The sequence below is a fragment of the Chionomys nivalis genome, chromosome 7 (assembly GCF_950005125.1).
Source record: "Chionomys nivalis chromosome 7, mChiNiv1.1, whole genome shotgun sequence".
Lineage (NCBI taxonomy): Eukaryota > Metazoa > Chordata > Mammalia > Rodentia > Cricetidae > Chionomys > Chionomys nivalis.
This window is the reverse complement of record NC_080092.1, coordinates 11,319,182-11,336,769: the sequence shown is the minus strand read 5'-3', so window position 1 is coordinate 11,336,769 and position 17,588 is coordinate 11,319,182. Positions and strand designations below refer to the sequence as shown.

At 46.4% G+C, this 17,588-nt stretch overlaps 5 non-coding genes across 5 annotated transcripts; all 5 read left to right on the top strand.

Annotated features, from left to right (window-relative positions):
• Positions 1 to 4,227: 4,227 nt before the first annotated feature.
• Positions 4,228 to 4,300, top strand: Trnak-cuu (transfer RNA lysine (anticodon CUU)). The gene has a single exon. It is a non-coding gene; the product is annotated as a tRNA-Lys (tRNA).
• Positions 4,301 to 7,827: 3,527 nt separating this feature from the next.
• Trnak-cuu (transfer RNA lysine (anticodon CUU)) lies at positions 7,828 to 7,900 on the top strand. Its single transcript has one exon. It is a non-coding gene; the product is annotated as a tRNA-Lys (tRNA).
• Positions 7,901 to 10,299: 2,399 nt separating this feature from the next.
• On the top strand, positions 10,300 to 10,372 carry Trnak-cuu (transfer RNA lysine (anticodon CUU)). The gene has a single exon. It is a non-coding gene; the product is annotated as a tRNA-Lys (tRNA).
• A 359-nt stretch (positions 10,373 to 10,731) lies between these two features.
• Trnap-agg (transfer RNA proline (anticodon AGG)) lies at positions 10,732 to 10,803 on the top strand. Its single transcript has one exon. It is a non-coding gene; the product is annotated as a tRNA-Pro (tRNA).
• Positions 10,804 to 13,617: 2,814 nt separating this feature from the next.
• Positions 13,618 to 13,690, top strand: Trnar-ccu (transfer RNA arginine (anticodon CCU)). The gene has a single exon. It is a non-coding gene; the product is annotated as a tRNA-Arg (tRNA).
• Positions 13,691 to 17,588: the final 3,898 nt, after the last annotated feature.

Here is a 17,588-nt window from a genome sequence, read left to right as displayed (position 1 = left end):
TCTGCCTGCGAACCTGCGACTATTAATCTTATGGCTATGTGTTTTAGCCGTACCTTGGGCAATGTGATGTTTTAGCTTGAACAATGGAGTTAGTCCTGAGGTACTTGACTAGTCACTACTCACTGTAGTGATATTCCATTTGGAATTTAATAAATAAAGCTTGCCTGAAGATCAGAACGCAAAACAGTTGCACTAGTCCGCTGTGACAGTGGCACACACCTTTAATTCCAGTATCCACACTAGTTAGCCATAGAGGCTGGGTTTTTAATTGTTCGCTCTACAGCTCTCCTGCCTCACAGAAACTCCGGTTCTCGGTCTAGCAATTGCTGCGCGATTCCCCAGTCACCTCCTCTCCGTGACATCCTATCACGGATCTATTTAGTGGGAACACTGGAGGAGCTGACTCCTGGACTGGAGATAAGATTCTTAGGATTCAAACCTGGATGAACTGACCTTATTTAAAAGCAAACAAACAAGCAAACAACCTATCCCAAGGCCCGAGAGAGGGTTCCATGGCTAAAATCACCTGCTGCCAAGCCTGGTCACTTGAGTGGCTCCCCGGAACTCATGTGACGGAAGGAGAGAACCTACTCTTACACGAGTTGTCCTCTGGCCTCCATCCACAATAAATAAATATAATAAAAAGAATTAAAAATTAAATCAATGAATAGGCCTTTAATAGCAGCATAGGGGAAGTAGATGCTGGCACATCTCTACAAATTCGAGGCCAGCCTGGTTTATATAGTGAGTTCTTTGTCAGCCAGAGCTACATAGTGAGGCCTTATCTCAAAAAAAAAATTAATTTAATAATCATATGTATTTTTTTTCTTCTCTAGATGATATTCAGAGATCTCAGTTTACCCATGAGACCTCAGCTTTGAACTCCAAGGCCATTTTCGCCGCAGTACTAGAGGTTGAGTCTACGGGACTTTACTGCTGAGTCATGTCCCCAGCTAGAGGGAGAATAACACTTCTAAAGGCTTTCTGCAGTTCTCCGCTGTGGCTCACCACCCTTGAGTTGTAGCCTTGCACTTTCCAAACTGCTTCCTGCTGTGGGGTTCTGAGAGGTGCGTTCCATGTACTTAAGGCCCAAATCTTCTTTATAAGGCCATTAGAAGGTTAACTCTGGCTCCCCCCAACAGCCCCTGGCTTGGGAAACCGAATTCCTAGGGAGGAAGCTGGGACGTCGGGCAGGAGGCTCAGGCTCTCCGTGTTTGTGGGTGGTAGCAGATGACCCCTCTTGCTGATTCCCTATCCCAAACCTCTCCACCCACACTATCACTTCTTTTTCTGTTGCTTTTCTTTTTGTTTTTGGGTTTTTGAGACAGGGCTTCTCTGCATATCCCTTTGCTCTATGTAACCCTGGCCAGCCTAGACCAGGTTGGCCTCTGCCTCCCAAGTGTTGGGATTAAAGGTTTGCCCCACCACCAGCAGCAGGGGAAAGCTCCCTGGGCCCCCTCTTTCTGGGCGGTAATTTCTGGTCCTGAGGTCAGTAGTCGAGGTCAGGCTGGGTCTCTTCCACTCTGTTCTGTGGATGTGGCAGACCTGGTCTTTGTTTTTGTTTGGGATAGAAGGCTTGAGAATGTGCCATGAACCACGAATCATAGATGACGTAAATTTGTATAATGGAATACCGACTTGGGGTGGGAGGGTAGCAAAACAAAACTGGACGGATCTAGTTAGAACAGCACACAACTTGTTATGCCTTTTCATCTTTGGCAGAAGTAAATAATCAGGTTTTGGTGGGGAACCTCACTTTTATGGTATATTTTTGCAGAATTCCTTGTAGAAATAAAAATATCAAGAAAATAGGGGTGGGGCTTGTGTTAGGAATATTTCCTAACACGAGCTCTCTGCCGACGCAAATTCTCAATCAAGCCAAATCAGAACAAGCCAAATGAAGAAATATCCAGGTTTAATGGGAGTTCTGCGCTCTCGGGTGGTCCCGAGGGGGAATTGGGAGGCCGTACCACCGGGAGGAAGGAAAAGAGACCATGTGTTCCTCTTTTGGGAGTTCATTTAAATACTCTGTGGGAGTGGTCCTGACACCCCCCACCCCCCCACCCCAGTCAGAACCTGGCCTGCTGAGATTTGGAGTCCAGACCAATATAACTCTCAGGCGTGGGGGCTGGGATAGATGCGAGGGGCTGGGGCCTACGCTCCCAACTTAACAGCTTGCGTTGGAGAGATGGCTCAGCAGCTAGGAGCATTTACTGCACTTGCAGAGGACCTAGCTCCAGTTCTCAGTGCCCGCAGGTGGCTCACAGCTGTAGCAAGCCCAGCTCTGCAGGATCAGATCCCCTCAGCTCATCTGCATAGGATGAACATAAACTCGGCCTCACACATACACACAAACAAAAAGGGGATAGAGAGATGGTTCAGCAATTAAGAGCTCTGTCTGCTCTTTCCGAGGACCCGCGTTCAATTCCAAGCACCCACAGCCCGCATGACAGCTCACAACTATCTTAACTCAAGTTCCAGGGGATCCAATAACCTATCTGTGGGCACTATACACAAGTGAAACACCCTTACATTAAAAATAAGTCATTCAAATCATTGGGGGGGGGGAGGAGAGAGGAGGAGAGAGAGAGAGGAGGTAAAGATGCCCACTGCCAAGCTTGAAGACCTGGCCTTGATCCCAGAACCCACGGGGCTGAAGGAGAGAACTGACTCCTGCAAGCTGTCCTCTGACTTGCTCATGCGCTTGACCATGTGCGCTTGCACACCCCGTGAACACATACACAAATAAATGTGAAATATTTTTTTAAAAAGAAACTTGGCAATTTACCTTTTAAAATCCCAGGAGAACAAGTCCTATGAGCAACGGCTACGTTTACTGTGTCTAAAGAAGGACAATGATGAAAATATCCTTGAAATCGAAAGATCTTTGCGTCTTAGAGATAGGAAAAAAGATATCGAGCACTTACTTCTACATAGAAAAGCACACAGTAATGGAAGCTTTAGAAGCAGATGAAGCTGAGGTGGAGGAGACTTGTCCAATCTGTGTAAAGTCGGATTTGAACCCCTGGGCGTGGAGGTGATGACAACTGAGCCAGCCTTTCTATGCTTGACTTTTTTTCTTGCGCGGTTAAGGATGCTTGCAATGACATGGATGAGGAAACTCAGCCCAAACCTGAGAGTGGAAACAGGACTCAGAGATAGGGAGACAACTCAAGACAGACCCGCTCCTCCATCAGTGCTGTGTTCTGGAGACGGCGCGCGACTTCAGTTTCTGGTACTCTGGGTGCAGCAGTGCTGTGTGATAGGTCTCCTTCCTGGGGTTGGGGAAAACCAAACTCCGGGGCCTCTGTCTGAAAAGGACCGAGGAGGAGTGAAGCCCAGAGGGTGGGTGTGGACAGGACTCTGGAGGCGCCATTCTGTTGGCTCAGATCAGTACCCCTAGTCTTGTTGGAACCTCGGCTGGGATACCAAGCTAAACCCTACTGCCCTAAATCCTGAGCACTAGCTGGAGTCAGCTGACTGATCTGTCTCCGCCCCCCCTCCCCATGGCCACCCTATGCCAGCTCCCAGACTTTGTGCCACTTGGGCTAAGACCTGAGGCTCTTGACGATAAAGTCAGGGTTCCAGAGACACGAGACACCTCCTACGTTTAGATTAGGTTCAATTTGGGGGACACGAAGGAAAGCAGAGACGTCTGTCTAGTCAAACATACAGTTTATTAAGCAGCCGCTGGTTGCCTGTCTTCTGAACAGATGTGCAAAAGGCCTAAAGCAGCTGCGGAGCCAGGCTGGGTCTCGCTCCTCCAGCGCCAGCAAAGGCTGCGCGCATTAGTCTCTCTGGTGTGTGAATAGAGCAAGTGTGCTCCAAGGCTCCGGCTCTGGGGACGCTGACTTCAGTGGTTAGAAGCAGGGACTAGAAAGAGGACTCCAACGCCCCCAGACGGGGGGTGGGGGAGGGAGTGAGGTGCAGCTGGGAATAGGGGAAGGAGAACCAGCGGGCGTTCAGCCACATTCCTCTCTCTAACATTCAAACGAAGGTTTTGTTCCCAGGGAGGGCCGCAGGAAGTAGCCCTGGCTTCAGGGTCCTCCCTTTGCTCTCCTGCGGTTCTTTTTGGCGCTCGGGGCTCGGTTGTGTGTGGTAATTCTTAACTACTTTAGAAGTTTTCCCTAATCGCTGAAATGGGTTTATTTCTTTAACCAGTCTTTAATACTGTCCATTTACGGTTAGTAAAACCTTATATCGAAGAGACAGGGATCTTTTTGTGTTGCCCGGCTAGCTCAGTCGGTAGAGCATGAGACTCTTAATCTCAGGGTCGTGGGTTCGAGCCCCACGTTGGGCGACTAGGTGTTTTTGCCTCGCAAGCGGAAAGCTCCTCATTCTCATTGCTACTCCCTTACCTCAGGACTTCCCTATCTTATAGTAGTCGGGTGACTTTTGGACCTCTCAGATATCAGGGCGCTGCACAGGGAGACGAGTCCTACATTAGGCAGAGAGGTGAAGGTAAAGGCAGGTTTTGGTCCTGACTGTGAGCAAGGGAAATGGGATTTGAATTTACCAGCTCCAGGAGTTCTGAGAGCTGATTCTTTTTTTTTTTAATTATTATTTATTTTGATTTTTCTTTTTAAATTGATTTTCATTGAGCTTTACATTTTTCTCTGCTCCTCTCCCTTCCTCTCCCCTCCCCTTCAATCCTCCCCCAAGGTCCCCGTTCTCCCAATTTACTCAGGAGATCTTGTCTTTTTTTACTTCCCATGTAGATTAGAGCTATGTAAGTCTCTCTTAGTGTCCTCATTGTTGTCTAAGTTCTCTGGGATTGTGTTTTGCAGGCTGGTTTTCTTTGCTTTACGTTTAAAAACCACCTATGAGTGAGTACATGTGCTAATTGTCTTTCTGTGTCTGGGTGACCTCACTCAAAATGATGTTTTCTAGCTCCATCCATTTTCTTGCAAAATTCAAGATTTTGTTATTTTTTTCTGCCGTGTAGTACTCCATTATGTAAATGTACCACATTTTCCTTATCCATTCTCAGTCGAGGGGCATTTAGGTTGTTTCCAGGTTCTGGCTATGACAAACAAAGCTGCTATGAACATAGTTGAGCACATGTCCTTGTGGCATGATTGAGCATCCTTTGGATATATACCCAAAAGTAGTATTACTGGGTCTTTTTTTTTTTTTTCTGGGTCTTGAGGAAGGTTATTTCCTAATTTTCTGAGAAACTACCACACTGACATCCAAAGGGGTTGTACCAGCTTGCATTCCCACCAGCAATGCAGAAGTGTTCCCTTTTCCCCACAATCTCTCCAGCATAAGTTGTCATCAATGTTTTTGATCTTGGCCATTCTTACAGGTGTAAGATGGAATCTCAGAGTTGTTTTGATTTGCATTTCTCTGATGACTAAGGATGTTGAACATTTCCTTAAGTGTCTTTAGCCATTTTAGATTCCTCTGTTGAGAGTTCTCTGTATAGGTCTGTACTCCATTTTTTTTTTTTTTTTTGGATGATGTGATCTTTTGGTGTCCAATTTCTTGAGTTCTTTGTATATTTTGGAGATCAGATCTCTGTCTGATGTGGGTTAGTGAAGATCTTTTCCCATTCTGTAGGCTGTTGTTTTGTCTTGTTGATCATGTCCTTTGTTTTACAGAAGCTTTTCAGTTTCAGGAGGTCCCATTTATTAATTGTTTCTCTCAGTGTCTGTGCTGCTGGGGTTCTATTTAGGAAGTGGTCTCCTGTGCCAATGTGTTCAAGTGTACTTCCCACTTTTTCTTCTATGAGGTTCAGTGTGGCTGGCTTTATGTTGAGGTCTTTGATCCATTTTGACTTGAGTTTTGTGCATGGTGATAGATATGGGTCTAATTTCATTCCTCTACATGTCAATATCCAGTTATGCCAGCACCACTTGTTAAATATGCTTTTTTTCCCATTTGATATTTTTTGATTCTTTGTCAAAGATCAGGTGTTTGAAGATGTGTGAATTGATATCTGGGTCTTCTATTTGGTTTCATTGGTCCTCCTGTCTGTTCTTATGCCAATACCAGGCTGTTTTCAGTACCGTAGTTTTGTAGTAGAGTTTGAAGTCAGGGATTGTGATGCCTACAGAAGTTTCTTTTATTGTACAGGATTGTTTTGGCTATCCTGGATTTTTTGCTTTTTTATATGAAGTTGAGAACTGTTCTTTCGAGGTCTATGAAGAATTTTGCTGGGATTTTGATGGGCATTGCATTGAATCTGTAGATTGCTTTTGGTAAGAGAGAGCTGATTCTTATGGCTGCTGGATGAGATAGGTAGATTAGATAGATAGATAGATAGATAGATAGATAGATAGATAGAGAATTGAAATCTTGCTTGAATGAGCACAAGCAAGCAAGCAAGTAAACAAGCAGTATCTTTGTCTCCCCCAGTGGTTCAGAACCCTCAGTTTTGGGTTTTCCTCACTCCATCCTACAGACATGCTATTGGTAGGCCTGATCTTTGCTTTTGTTTGAGATAGAGGGATTGAGAACTTGTCACAAGCCAAATATCCTGAGTGAAATACATTAGTGTATCTGAGGACCAATTTGGGGGAGGGGGAGGATGGATTTATGAAGGGCTCTAGAAGGCCTGAGCGTGGCGAGCGTGGCGCCGATGGATTTTGCCTTTTACCCTTTCTCTCCTTTGCTGGAACCGTTAGAATTATATTCCTAAATCTAGCCCCCAAGATCCAGTTGTCCACTGACTCATTCCTGAGACAAAACACCAAGGTCCATCAATCAAAATCCATTATTTGCTAACATATCCAATCAGGATTTACCAACTCACCCTAGCACAGATTCTCCCTTTTCTCCTTAAAACCCACTCCGACCAAAAACAAAAACAAACAAAAAACCCCGCCTGCTTTTCTTGGTTACTGGTTGACTTTGCAGCCTGCCCCGTCTCGGTTCCTCCTGCTTGTCGCTCCGGGATAATAAATCTCCTTTGTGCTAAGAATTTGGTGTCTGAGTGTGTCCTGCACCGATTCCGGTGTGGGGGTGGGGGGTCGATCTCCCTAAAGCGCACGGCTTCTGCGATATTTCGCAGAATTCTCTATACAAAGAAATGTACCAAGAAAATGGCAATTCACCTTGGCTTAAAAAAAAAAAATACAATGAAGCTTAAATTTTAAATGATGTGGAAGGTAGCACAATCGTTGAGCATTTGCCTAGCGGGGGTCTGAGTTGATCAGCTGGGTGTGGGGTCAGCGTGCCTGCGCCCGCAGTTAAGGACGTAGTTCTACCCAGGTAGCCCGTTTCCAGGGTCATTGGAGTTAGGCACGTGGGTATGATTCAGGCATTGAGGACACTTGGACTGTGTCGGATCAGTATTCCTGACCCTTTTGGAACTCAACTGGCACTCTGATGATTCAGAGCCCAAGATGGAGCCCAACCCACGGACCTGAGCCAGCCAGATCTAGGTCACTGTTCCGCTGCATTCCTCCAGGGCCCGTTGTGTGGAGTTTAGCCCTTCTGCCAGCGTAGATATTTGTGTGGGGTCTGGTTCTGGCTCTGGGACCTTATTTTTTCGGGTTAAAAGGCGGGAATTGGAGGGAGGCCGGTCGAGCTCAGATGGAAGGGAAGTCCCGTCTAGCATGGGCGAAATGATGGACGCTTAGCTCGCGCTTACCTCTCTACTGCGCCCTCCATAGTTTCACTCCAAGAAGGGCTTCTACGGCCCTCCGTCCTCCCGGTGCAGTAACCTTGGCGCCCCGGCCTAGGAGAAACCTGGGCATCCGAGGTGAGTTAGTGTGGGAGACTCCGTGTAGGACCAGGACTTTTGTCCTTACTTTTCGCAGTTTCCAGTATGCTCAAGTCAACCTTGGTAATCATGATGCTCAAAAACCAGTACTGCCGGACGCCCGGCTAGCTCAGTCGGTAGAGCATGAGACTCTTAATCTCAGGGTCGTGGGTTCGAGCCCCACGTTGGGCGGTCTACTCTTTTTGAATTCTTGAGACACCGAGTCTTGAGAGTGGGTGCTGTTTTCCAAGCCCCTCAACGACGTTGTACTGTACTTTATCCGGTCTTTACCTCTCTCCGTACCGGATTGCCGACTTTTTACTCAGTTTCGCTGACCCCTGTCAAGCTCTGCGGTGCGGGACGGGGGTGGGGTGGGGGGGTGGGGAGGTGGGGGGGGGGGTTGGCTGGCGCTCGGCTAGAGGATCAGCACTCCGGACAGTTAGCGGAGATGAACACAGTGGGATTGCATAGAGTTGGGGCACTCAGATTGCGGTCCTTACTTTGGGCACTTCACAGGGGTCGGGAAATCCGAGTCTCTTTGCAGCCTGATCTGTGGGTCCCAGCCCCAGGGCTCGAGTAGGACCACGATGGAGTAGGACCACAATGTGTAGGTGACTGGCTTGTCTAGGAGTGTGAGTCCCATCAATAGAGAATTCTAGATCGTGGATGAGCCTCCCTCCTCTCCCCAATATCATATTCTCTCCTTCTCATCACCAGATGTGGTTCCGAGAGCGAAACTTAACTCTGAAACCCAGCGCGGCGCATTCTAACAAGCCCCCCCGCCTCCCTTTCAAAAGTAGGGATTGAAACCAGCGCATCCTACACTACTCGGTCATAGGAAAGCAATTTTAAAAAAAGGCTTCATGCTCTCTGCAGCTGCCAAACTCGGGTCCTGGGTTTCACCCAGTACCTACAAATCTGGATTCCTTCCATTCTAGAGCAGTGGCTCTCAACCTTGTTAATGCTGCGACCCTTTAATACAGTTCTTCGTGTTGTGGTGACCTCCACTGTAAAATTATTTTCGTTGCTACTTCATAGGTGTAATTTTGCTACTGTTATGAATTGTAATGTGAACATCTGTATTTCTGATGGTCTTAGGCTACGGCTGAGAAAGGGTCGCTATCTACAGGTTGACAACTACTGTCTTCTGTCTCTTGGCAAGGGCTCTTCATTTTTGTTTGGGATGAAGAAGGGATTGAAATTTTACTATGAGTCAGGATCGTGAATGATGCGAATTTGTATTTTAAGTAACAACGCTGGTGAGTGTGGGTGCTGTGATGCGGATTTAGTTAGAGAGAGACACAGGCTTGTTAGGTCCTTCTGTCTAAGGCAGAAGCAAGCAACCAATTTTGGGGGGAAAAATTACACATTTCTGTTATATTTCACAGATATACCCCCACACAGAGAAAGGACAGTTCACCTTAAAAACTATCAAAGAAACACGATACAATATGGTCACACGATATAAGCAATAAGCGCAAGAAAAAAATTACAAAGATTTTAGACGCCGAAGTCATCAGACAATCATAACACAACTGCGCTCACTATATTTTAAAAAGGAAAATAATGGGAATATCTTTGAAGCAGAAAAGTTCTTCCATCTTTTAGATTGAAGAAAAGGAGCAAATGCTTCTACATTTGAAAACACACAATTGAAACTTAAAAATTAGATGATCCCTTACCTAGCGTAAGGCCCCGTGTGTCAAACCCGTCCTAGTTAAAGCAGGATGAACTCTTTGTCCAAGGGCATTGGATTAGGTCCCTAGGCGTGCAATCCAGGTACTGGGGACACTTGGGCTGGCTGGAGTCAGTGTGTCTAGCCACACTGGAGCCTCACCTGTGACTCCACTGTGGGCTCTGCTCACCCACTCTTCGAGTCGCAGTTGGAATATAGTTTACCGACTCGTGTTTCCTTAGGGCTACCCTGTACCAGCCAGCTCCCAGGCTGTATGGTCCTTAGACTAAGCCCAAGACCCGAGAAGGTAAGTCTCCTAACGCCAGGGTTCCCGCCCTACCAAAAGCGATCCCTCTCCCATTTAGGTTTAGTTCCGGGGAAACTGGGATGGGAAAAGCAGAGAAGCCCACGTCGGGGCAGGCGTAGAAGCGACTCAGCTCGACACAAGTGCCGTCTTAGGTTCCGATGCGCTCCTCCATCGCCAGACCTGTCGGGTTTTGTCCCTCACGTCTGACTATGTAGATATTTTCGTGAGGTGCGAGACAAACGCGATTAGGTGCGGGACTGGTTGGAGAAAGCTTGTTTTGTTGAGGAGGCGCCACCAGGAGACAGAGATGTGAGACCCCCAGGTCGGGGAGAAGAAGGGAGCTGGCGGGTCAACCCGTAACCCTGCTAGGCAATAGTTTTATCCTAGGGAGAGCGGTGTGTTGGAGAATTGGGCTGCACTTCCAGCCCTGGGGTTCACCTTCACGGGCAAAGGCATTCTTGGCCTGAGGGAGGGAGCAGCCGGGGTGTCTGAGCTGAGCATTTTTGTGGGGGAAATTTCAAAATGGTTTCAGTCTCTGATATAGACTTAAGTTCCAGTAACCTCAGGCTACCCTTACTAATTTATCTATTCAGGAGGCACTTTGAAGACGCCCGGCTAGCTCAGTCGGTAGAGCATGAGACTCTTAATCTCAGGGTCGTGGGTTCGAGCCCCACGTTGGGCGAGTTGGTATTTTAGTTTGGATTTATCCACAACACAGGACCTTATTGCAGATGTTCTACATTCTTCCCAAATATTCTCTCAACCACAGGACGGAGAAGAACTCAGACTTGGAGTAGTGATCTATCTTGTGGGTCTTCTCTACTTCGAGCCAGCAGGAGAAGGATTAGAGTGGGTGTGGGTGTTACGGAGTTTTCCATTTTTGACGTTCTGGACGGAGTCGGGCACTGGGCAGTTTCTCCAAGTTTCTCCAGTTTTTAAATTTACCCTTTCCAGATGGATCTGAAACTTTCGAGGTCTGTGTAAGCCAACCACAGGAATTTGTCACCACCCTTAAAAGAAGCAGATGTGATTATGTTACAAGGCTCGTTGGTCTAGGGGTATGATTCTCGCTTAGGGTGCGAGAGGTCCCGGGTTCAAATCCCGGACGAGCCCTAACCGTTTTGGCCTGTATTGAAAGCCAACCTTGCCTAAATAGAAGGACTGCCTAAACAAATAGAAGTCTCTCTCAAGGTGGTTCTTGCTTGTTTTCTGTTTGAGGCAGGGTCTTCTGTAGCTCAGGTTTGTCCTGAACTTTGCGTTTCTGACCTTCCTGCCTCCACTTCTCATTTGCTGGAAACTACAGGCTTGTGAATTAATCCGGTGTTCAGGTTGGAGCTCAGAGCTAGGCAAGCAATCATCTGAGCTCATAATTCAAAATTTCCATAGCTGGGATTATTCAAACTAACCTGATGTATAAAAATAATGAAAATGGGGGCTGGAGAGATGCCTCAGAGGTTAAGAGCATTGTCTGCTCTTCCAAAGGTCCTGAGTTCAATTCCCAGCGGCCACATGGTGGCTCACAACCATCTGTAATGGAGTCTGTTACCCTCTTCTGGCCTGTAGGCATACACACAGACAGAATATTGTATACATAATAAATAAATAAATATTTAAAAAACAATGAAAAATGCTGGCTTAAAAAAATCAATCCAGGTGTGATGACAAAAAGCAAAAAAAAAAAAAAAAAAAAAAACAAACAAACAAAAACCCAAAAAACCAAACAGATTCCGGTACTAGGGTGGCTGGGGCAGGAGACTGAGTTAAAGGACAGTCTGAGCTAAGTAGTGAAATGCTACTTCCCTCTCCCCCTCAAGTTCCAAACAACCGCAGCAGAGAACTTTCACGACCCTAAAGGAATTTTTAGCCAAATGTAAATGACCCTGGGAACCCTGGGAAGGCGCACGGAGCCTCAAACTCACAGTTCCTTACGAGGCATTTGCCAGTCAATCCCTCTGGGACCCTGCGGATGCTGGGAGAACTGGAGCAAGTGGCTGGGACCCCTTGAATTTGTGCTGGACAGGTGAGGACCCATAGGAAAACACCCTGCCCACCCCACCCCGCTGGTTGCTGTTTGGGAGAGAAGATGGCCTAAGATGTTGAGAACCTTATATATCGCTCCATGAGGAGAAAAAAAGTTACATTTCCTGGTTTATTATCACTACACTCTTCAAAAACCTACAATGAGTGAGTTCAAGAAGAAAGTGACCTCAATCCTGTCTAGCACGCCTTAGTCTCTGGTTAAATCCCTTGCACGCCACCTGGAGAAGAGAAAAAGAGGGAACCTTTTTCATCAGGGTCAGAGATGATCGTGTTACTACTAACAAGTCTAACAAACGTGCAAGAGGAATGTGCAAATGCCGTTCAGGCATTCGAAAACATAGCTCAACAAAATGGCTCTTCAACAAGGTCCGGGTTGATTTACCAAGCTGCCATGGACCTGCCGACTAGTCCCAGAGTTTGTGTAGCGCTTTAGCCAAAGAATTTAGTACGGCTCTGCTGATAAGAAAACACCTAGAAGCTCAGCACATACCACACCTATAATCCCAGAGTTTGGGAAGTGGAGAAAGGAGGGTCGGAAGTTCAAGGTCATCCTCAGCAGCACAGTGAGTCTGAGGCAGCCTGGGCTACAAAACACTATTGATCAGGGTTGTGGTACAATCTACAAGACATCTGGCCTTCTAATACATGTCAGTTTGAAGTTTGTCGTAGCCTTTAGGGCAAATCTGGTACCAGATCACCGGACTCTAGTTATCAGAAGTCTATTCTTGGGTCCCAACTCGACCTGAAGAGTCGTCCGAGGTCTGTGCCCTCCTCGGGTCCTCTGATTTCCTAGCATCTTTCAGGTCTCCGAGGCACAGACCCGCGCTGGAACTAGCTAGGACCTCAGTTTTATGGATCTTAGTTGGATCTTCCTTTTTCTCTTGCATTTCCGTAAAAATGCAAAGGATTTTTTTTTTAAGCTAGCGAAGTTCACCTCATGCTTCGGACGGGAAACCTATTCCAAGAACCGCAGGCAGCGTCCGCCTCTGCAGTCTTGGATGAGCCTCGGTCTCCCAGTACCGCGATTCGAAACCGCAAGGCGGATTCCAGAGCAGAGGACGCTGACAGACGCGAGGAGGAGAAAGGTGTCCCTCTAAGGTTCCGGGAGCTGGACGGCGGCGCGGAGATGGATCGGAACAGCTTCCGATTCTGCCGAATTTTCACCACTAGCCAAATTGCCAGTTACCGTGAACGAAGAGAGAGTTTCCTGAAAACTCCGCCAAGGAAGTAGCTTCGGGCCGCTCTGTTTTGTCTGGCGCCCCGATACCCCCGGTGCACCGGTGTCTGCACAGCGGGAGGCTCAGGGCCGAATCTTCTGGACCCTGGACGGTGCCCAAGCTCCGAAGGTCACGTCCAGTCCTGTGGCTGCAGTGGCTGCACGAGGACGCGAGGACGCGAAGGCTCTGACTTCTGCGATCGAGCCTTGTAGGGTCAGGTGGGTGGGTTCCTCTGTTCCGGTCTGGGTCTGTCCCCTGAGTCTCTCTCTGCAGTACGGTTCAGTGAGAGGCCAGGGAAGAACACACGCGAGGGATTTTCGAGGGTCCAGGACTTCACCGACAGAGCCACCTGGGGACTCCCATTTTTTCCTAGTGCTTCCCAAGTCTTCATCCTAAGGTTAATGCGGTTTGTCCGGAGCCAGGCAACCCCGGGGAGAAGGTGCAGGCGCGAGGCCCGGGGGAGCGGTGGACTGAGGTTGCAAGATCCGGAACTTGCCCAGCCAGAGGAGCTCGTGGCATGCGAGGGCGCTGGGGCTGGAAGACTATGGTGACTCGGGCAAGACATCCTGGGTAAATAAATGCCTACACCCAGTAACTGAACGACGGTTTAACCACCGGCCGGCTCGGAAGTGTTCCTTTTAAAATTTTTCAAGCGAGGATCTCACCACCCGCCCCAGTGGCCTAATGGATAAGGCACTGGCCTCCTAAGCCAGGGATTGTGGGTTCGAGTCCCACCTGGGGTAATGTGTGTTCTACTACCTGTCTTGACAGGTAACATTTTAAGCTGCAATATCAGCTACATCATCTACAGCAATTCATAATGAAAAGAAAAATCAAAACATAAAAACGATTAAACGTGTAGGGTTTTGGAAAGCAGTCCGGGTGTTGTCTTCTGTCATCCCCTTTCTACAGCACAGAAATGTGCTTCTGAGTTGCTGCTTTTGGGACATGTCTACCCTGACTGGAGACTTTCAGATGTATGTATTAGCGTAGTTGTTGGATAAAAGAGGGAAAAGGATCATTCGTAGGGGAAAAATTAAATACGTTTGTTTCTTTCTGTTTCTTTCTTTTTTGGTGTGTTCCCCTATGTCGTCCAGGCTGACTTTGAACTCTTCTTCAGTTTCAGCTCCATGAGTGGCTTCCTTACAGGAGTGACCCCATCATATGCAATTTCAATTTGTTTTATTAACACGATTCAACCGTAGAAAGACAATTTAATCTCTTCTGGTCTACTTGGATGATAAAACATGGGAGAGATTTTTATCAAACAAGCTCTTCATGCCTAGTCCCTGTCAGGGCTGAGGACTTTTACTTCCTTGGACTAAAGGAGGGAGGTCAAAGGGAGAAAGGACGTGAGGGTTTTCCTCTGACAGGAGGCCCTTGAGGAATTGGCAGAGTTGAGGGCTGCACTAGAGTCGTGAATGATCTTCTGTTTGAATCTCTGCTTCGGAATGGCTATTTCTGTGACATTTTATATTTCCTTCAAGGTGGGATAAAGATGGGAGGGGGTCTTGGTATTAGTCTATCATTTGGGGTCCAGCAAATTCTATCCCTATTGGTCTGTGACTTAGTGAGTACACCAGTCACATAAAGCCCAAGATCCTTTGAACACAAGGCCAGCTGTTGTTGAAGGCACCTTCCTGTGGTAGTGCTCAGACACCACTGAGAGCAGAAGAGAGGAGATGTCGCTGGTGGGCAGTAGTCAGGGCAGCTGCAAGGCTCTGATGACAAATCCAGTTATTTTCTAAAACCACAAGGTGGAGTGGGCAAGCAAGATTCTAAGGAGAGCAGGTGGCAGTCTGCAGGTTTTTAAGGGGTGACTAATGGTCCCAGCTTTTCCCCAGGTCATTGTGTCAGGTAGCAAGTGAAGTCATGCTTGGCAAATAGGGAATACAAGCTGCTTTAACAAATTACTAAAGAAATCATAAATCAGTATCTAGTAATTTTTTTTTTTAATACCTAATTTTACTTCATTGTATTCTAGGAAATGGGCTGGCTGCTCAGAGCATGCTGGAGTCTGACTGCATCCTAGAGTAAGCAGGCATGTGTGGTTTTCTCTGTTCCCCTTGTGCTCCTACCTTTTTCTATTTCCCTTCACATGCTCCCCCTCACCCCCTCCTCTTTCCTTCCCTTGGATTGATGTATGCAGAGTGGCTATCGGTGCAGGGTGGGGAGAATTACCTGTAGAAGAACAGATGCAGGTGTTTGTGTTCAGGGTAAGTGATCTGCTGGGTTTAAACCACGAGACTCAACCCGGAGGAGGAAGGGAAAGCGAAAAGCAGCAGCAGATTCTAAGCTGGAGCCCATCTCTATTTTCTTATTCTAACCTTTTCTAGACAGCATCTTACCATGTAGCTCAAGATGGCCTTGGTATCTCTCCCTCTTTCTCCCTTACTCTTTCTCTCCCTCTTTCCATCCTTTCCCTTCTCTGCCCAGGCAGGTGTCAAACCTAATACATAGCCAAGGATGGCCTCAAACTCTTGATTATACTTTGTCAACCTCTTAAGTGCTGGCATAACAAGCCTGCACCATCACTTCCAGTTTGCCTTGTTCTCTCTCTATCTCTGCTTTTTTTTTTTTTTTTTGAGACAGGGTTTTGATGGCAGAAGTCACAAAATAATCCCACACTAGTTCAGAATTATAAATAATAAAGGGCTATTTATTTAGGGGAGACTCACAGATCACTGTCCTAGATAACACTGTCCTCTGCATGAATGGGGAACAGGATTCTGTCTGCATGTATGCCTGAAAGCCAGAAGAGGGCACCAGACCTCATTACAGGTGGTTGTGAGCCACCATGTGGTTGCTGGGAATTGAACTCAGGACTTTTGGAAGATCAGGCAATGCTCTTAACCTATGAGCCATCTCTCCAGCCCTGTGGGAGTCTTTGATGGAGTTGAAGAATAGTTAGTTATAGTTTTCCTTAGTTATGATAAAGATAAAATAGATGTAAATATTGTAATTTTTACTTGATAACTGTTTTGTTATATGTAATTTTGCTATGTTAAAGTTAAAGCCTTCCTTTTTTTTCTTTTTTTTAAAATATTTATTTATTATTTATTATGTATACAATAGTTTATCTGTGTGTATGCCGAAGGCCAGAAGAGGGCACCAGACCTCATTACAGATGGTTGTGAGCCACCATGTGGTTGCTGGGAATTGAACTCAGGACCTTTGGAAGAGCAGGCAATGCTCTTAACCACTGAGCCATCTCTCCAGCCCCAAAGCCTTCCTTTTTTTTTGTTTAAACAGAAAAAGGGGAAATGATGGAGGAAGGTCATTGGTTAAAAAATAAAAGAAACTGCTTGGCCCTCATAGGTTAGAACATAGGTGGGTGGAGTAAACAGAACAGAATGCTGCGAGGAAGAGGAAGTGAGCTCAGACTCAATAGCTCTCCTCTCTGGGGCAGATGCGATGAAGCTCTGACCCAGGATGGACGTAGGCTAGAATCTTCCCAGTAAGCACACCTTGGGGTGCTACACACATTATTAGAAATGGGCTAGTCCAGGTGCTAGAGTTAGCCGAGAAGAGGCTAGATATAATGGGCCACGCAGTTTTAAAAGAATACAGTTTGTGTGTCATTATTTTGGGGCATAAGCTAGCCAGGCGACCAGGAGCTGGGGCGGCAGGAACACAGCCCGCAGCTCCTACTACAGGCTGGTATCTTAAAGGCTATTGGATGAAGGAACAGAAGGAACTCCCATAGCACCTCCCCCTTTTGTTTAAATACGAAAGTTCCAAACTTAATACAAAACTATATACACTAGGAACAGATATCTAGTATAAGATTAGAATTACAACCAGCATAAACAATATTAAGCAAGGAACATATGCTAAATGTTTTAATGAACATTCTATCCTAAGGAGTCTAAGTTTTGTATTGGAAATGGCTTGGCTAGATCATAAGAGGAAGGTAACTACAACTATCTAATCTTCAACCCCATCGAAGGTCTGAGAAGGGGATAATATTACTTGAGTAGGTAGGAAGTGCAATCAAGCAGCTTCCAAAATTTGCAGTAGATGACAGAGACAGCTGGCTGCCTGAGCAATCAACCAAAGTCTCATTTGCAATGCTGGAGCAGCCAACTTTGGCAAGGCCTAGAGTAACTGAAAGACCATTTCCAGAGGCAGGAATTTTTTCAGAACTGTCTTGGCAAGATTTGACTGTCTTTTTTCTTGTATCCTGCTTATCCAGTCAGGATATGGTCCACTTGGTCAGTGGTTGAGGCATGGGCAGTTCCTTGCCCAGAGGCCAGTTATGCAAAGAAGAAAAGTAACTCAAAGTGGAGTGTTTTGGTGCTCAACACTCTCTTGGGAATAGATGGGTGCTGCCAGGAGCAATTGTGTCTCACATCAGCAGAATCCTAAGTTATTTAAATGCCATGGTCTACAGATCTTTGAAGTGACTGAAGGTTACCTTTCTATGCAGAATACAATCTCTATATATCTAAATAACCTAATTAGTGTGACTAAAAGAATAAAAAAATGAATGACTATTGACCTAAAATACTTAATACCTATTCTGATAAGATTAAGACTTCATATCAGAATATTAAGCAATCTTTAAACAACTTGCAATAAAGGAGGGCAATGAACTCAAAATGTAAACAATGCATAAGTATCTTGATCAGAGGTAGAAAT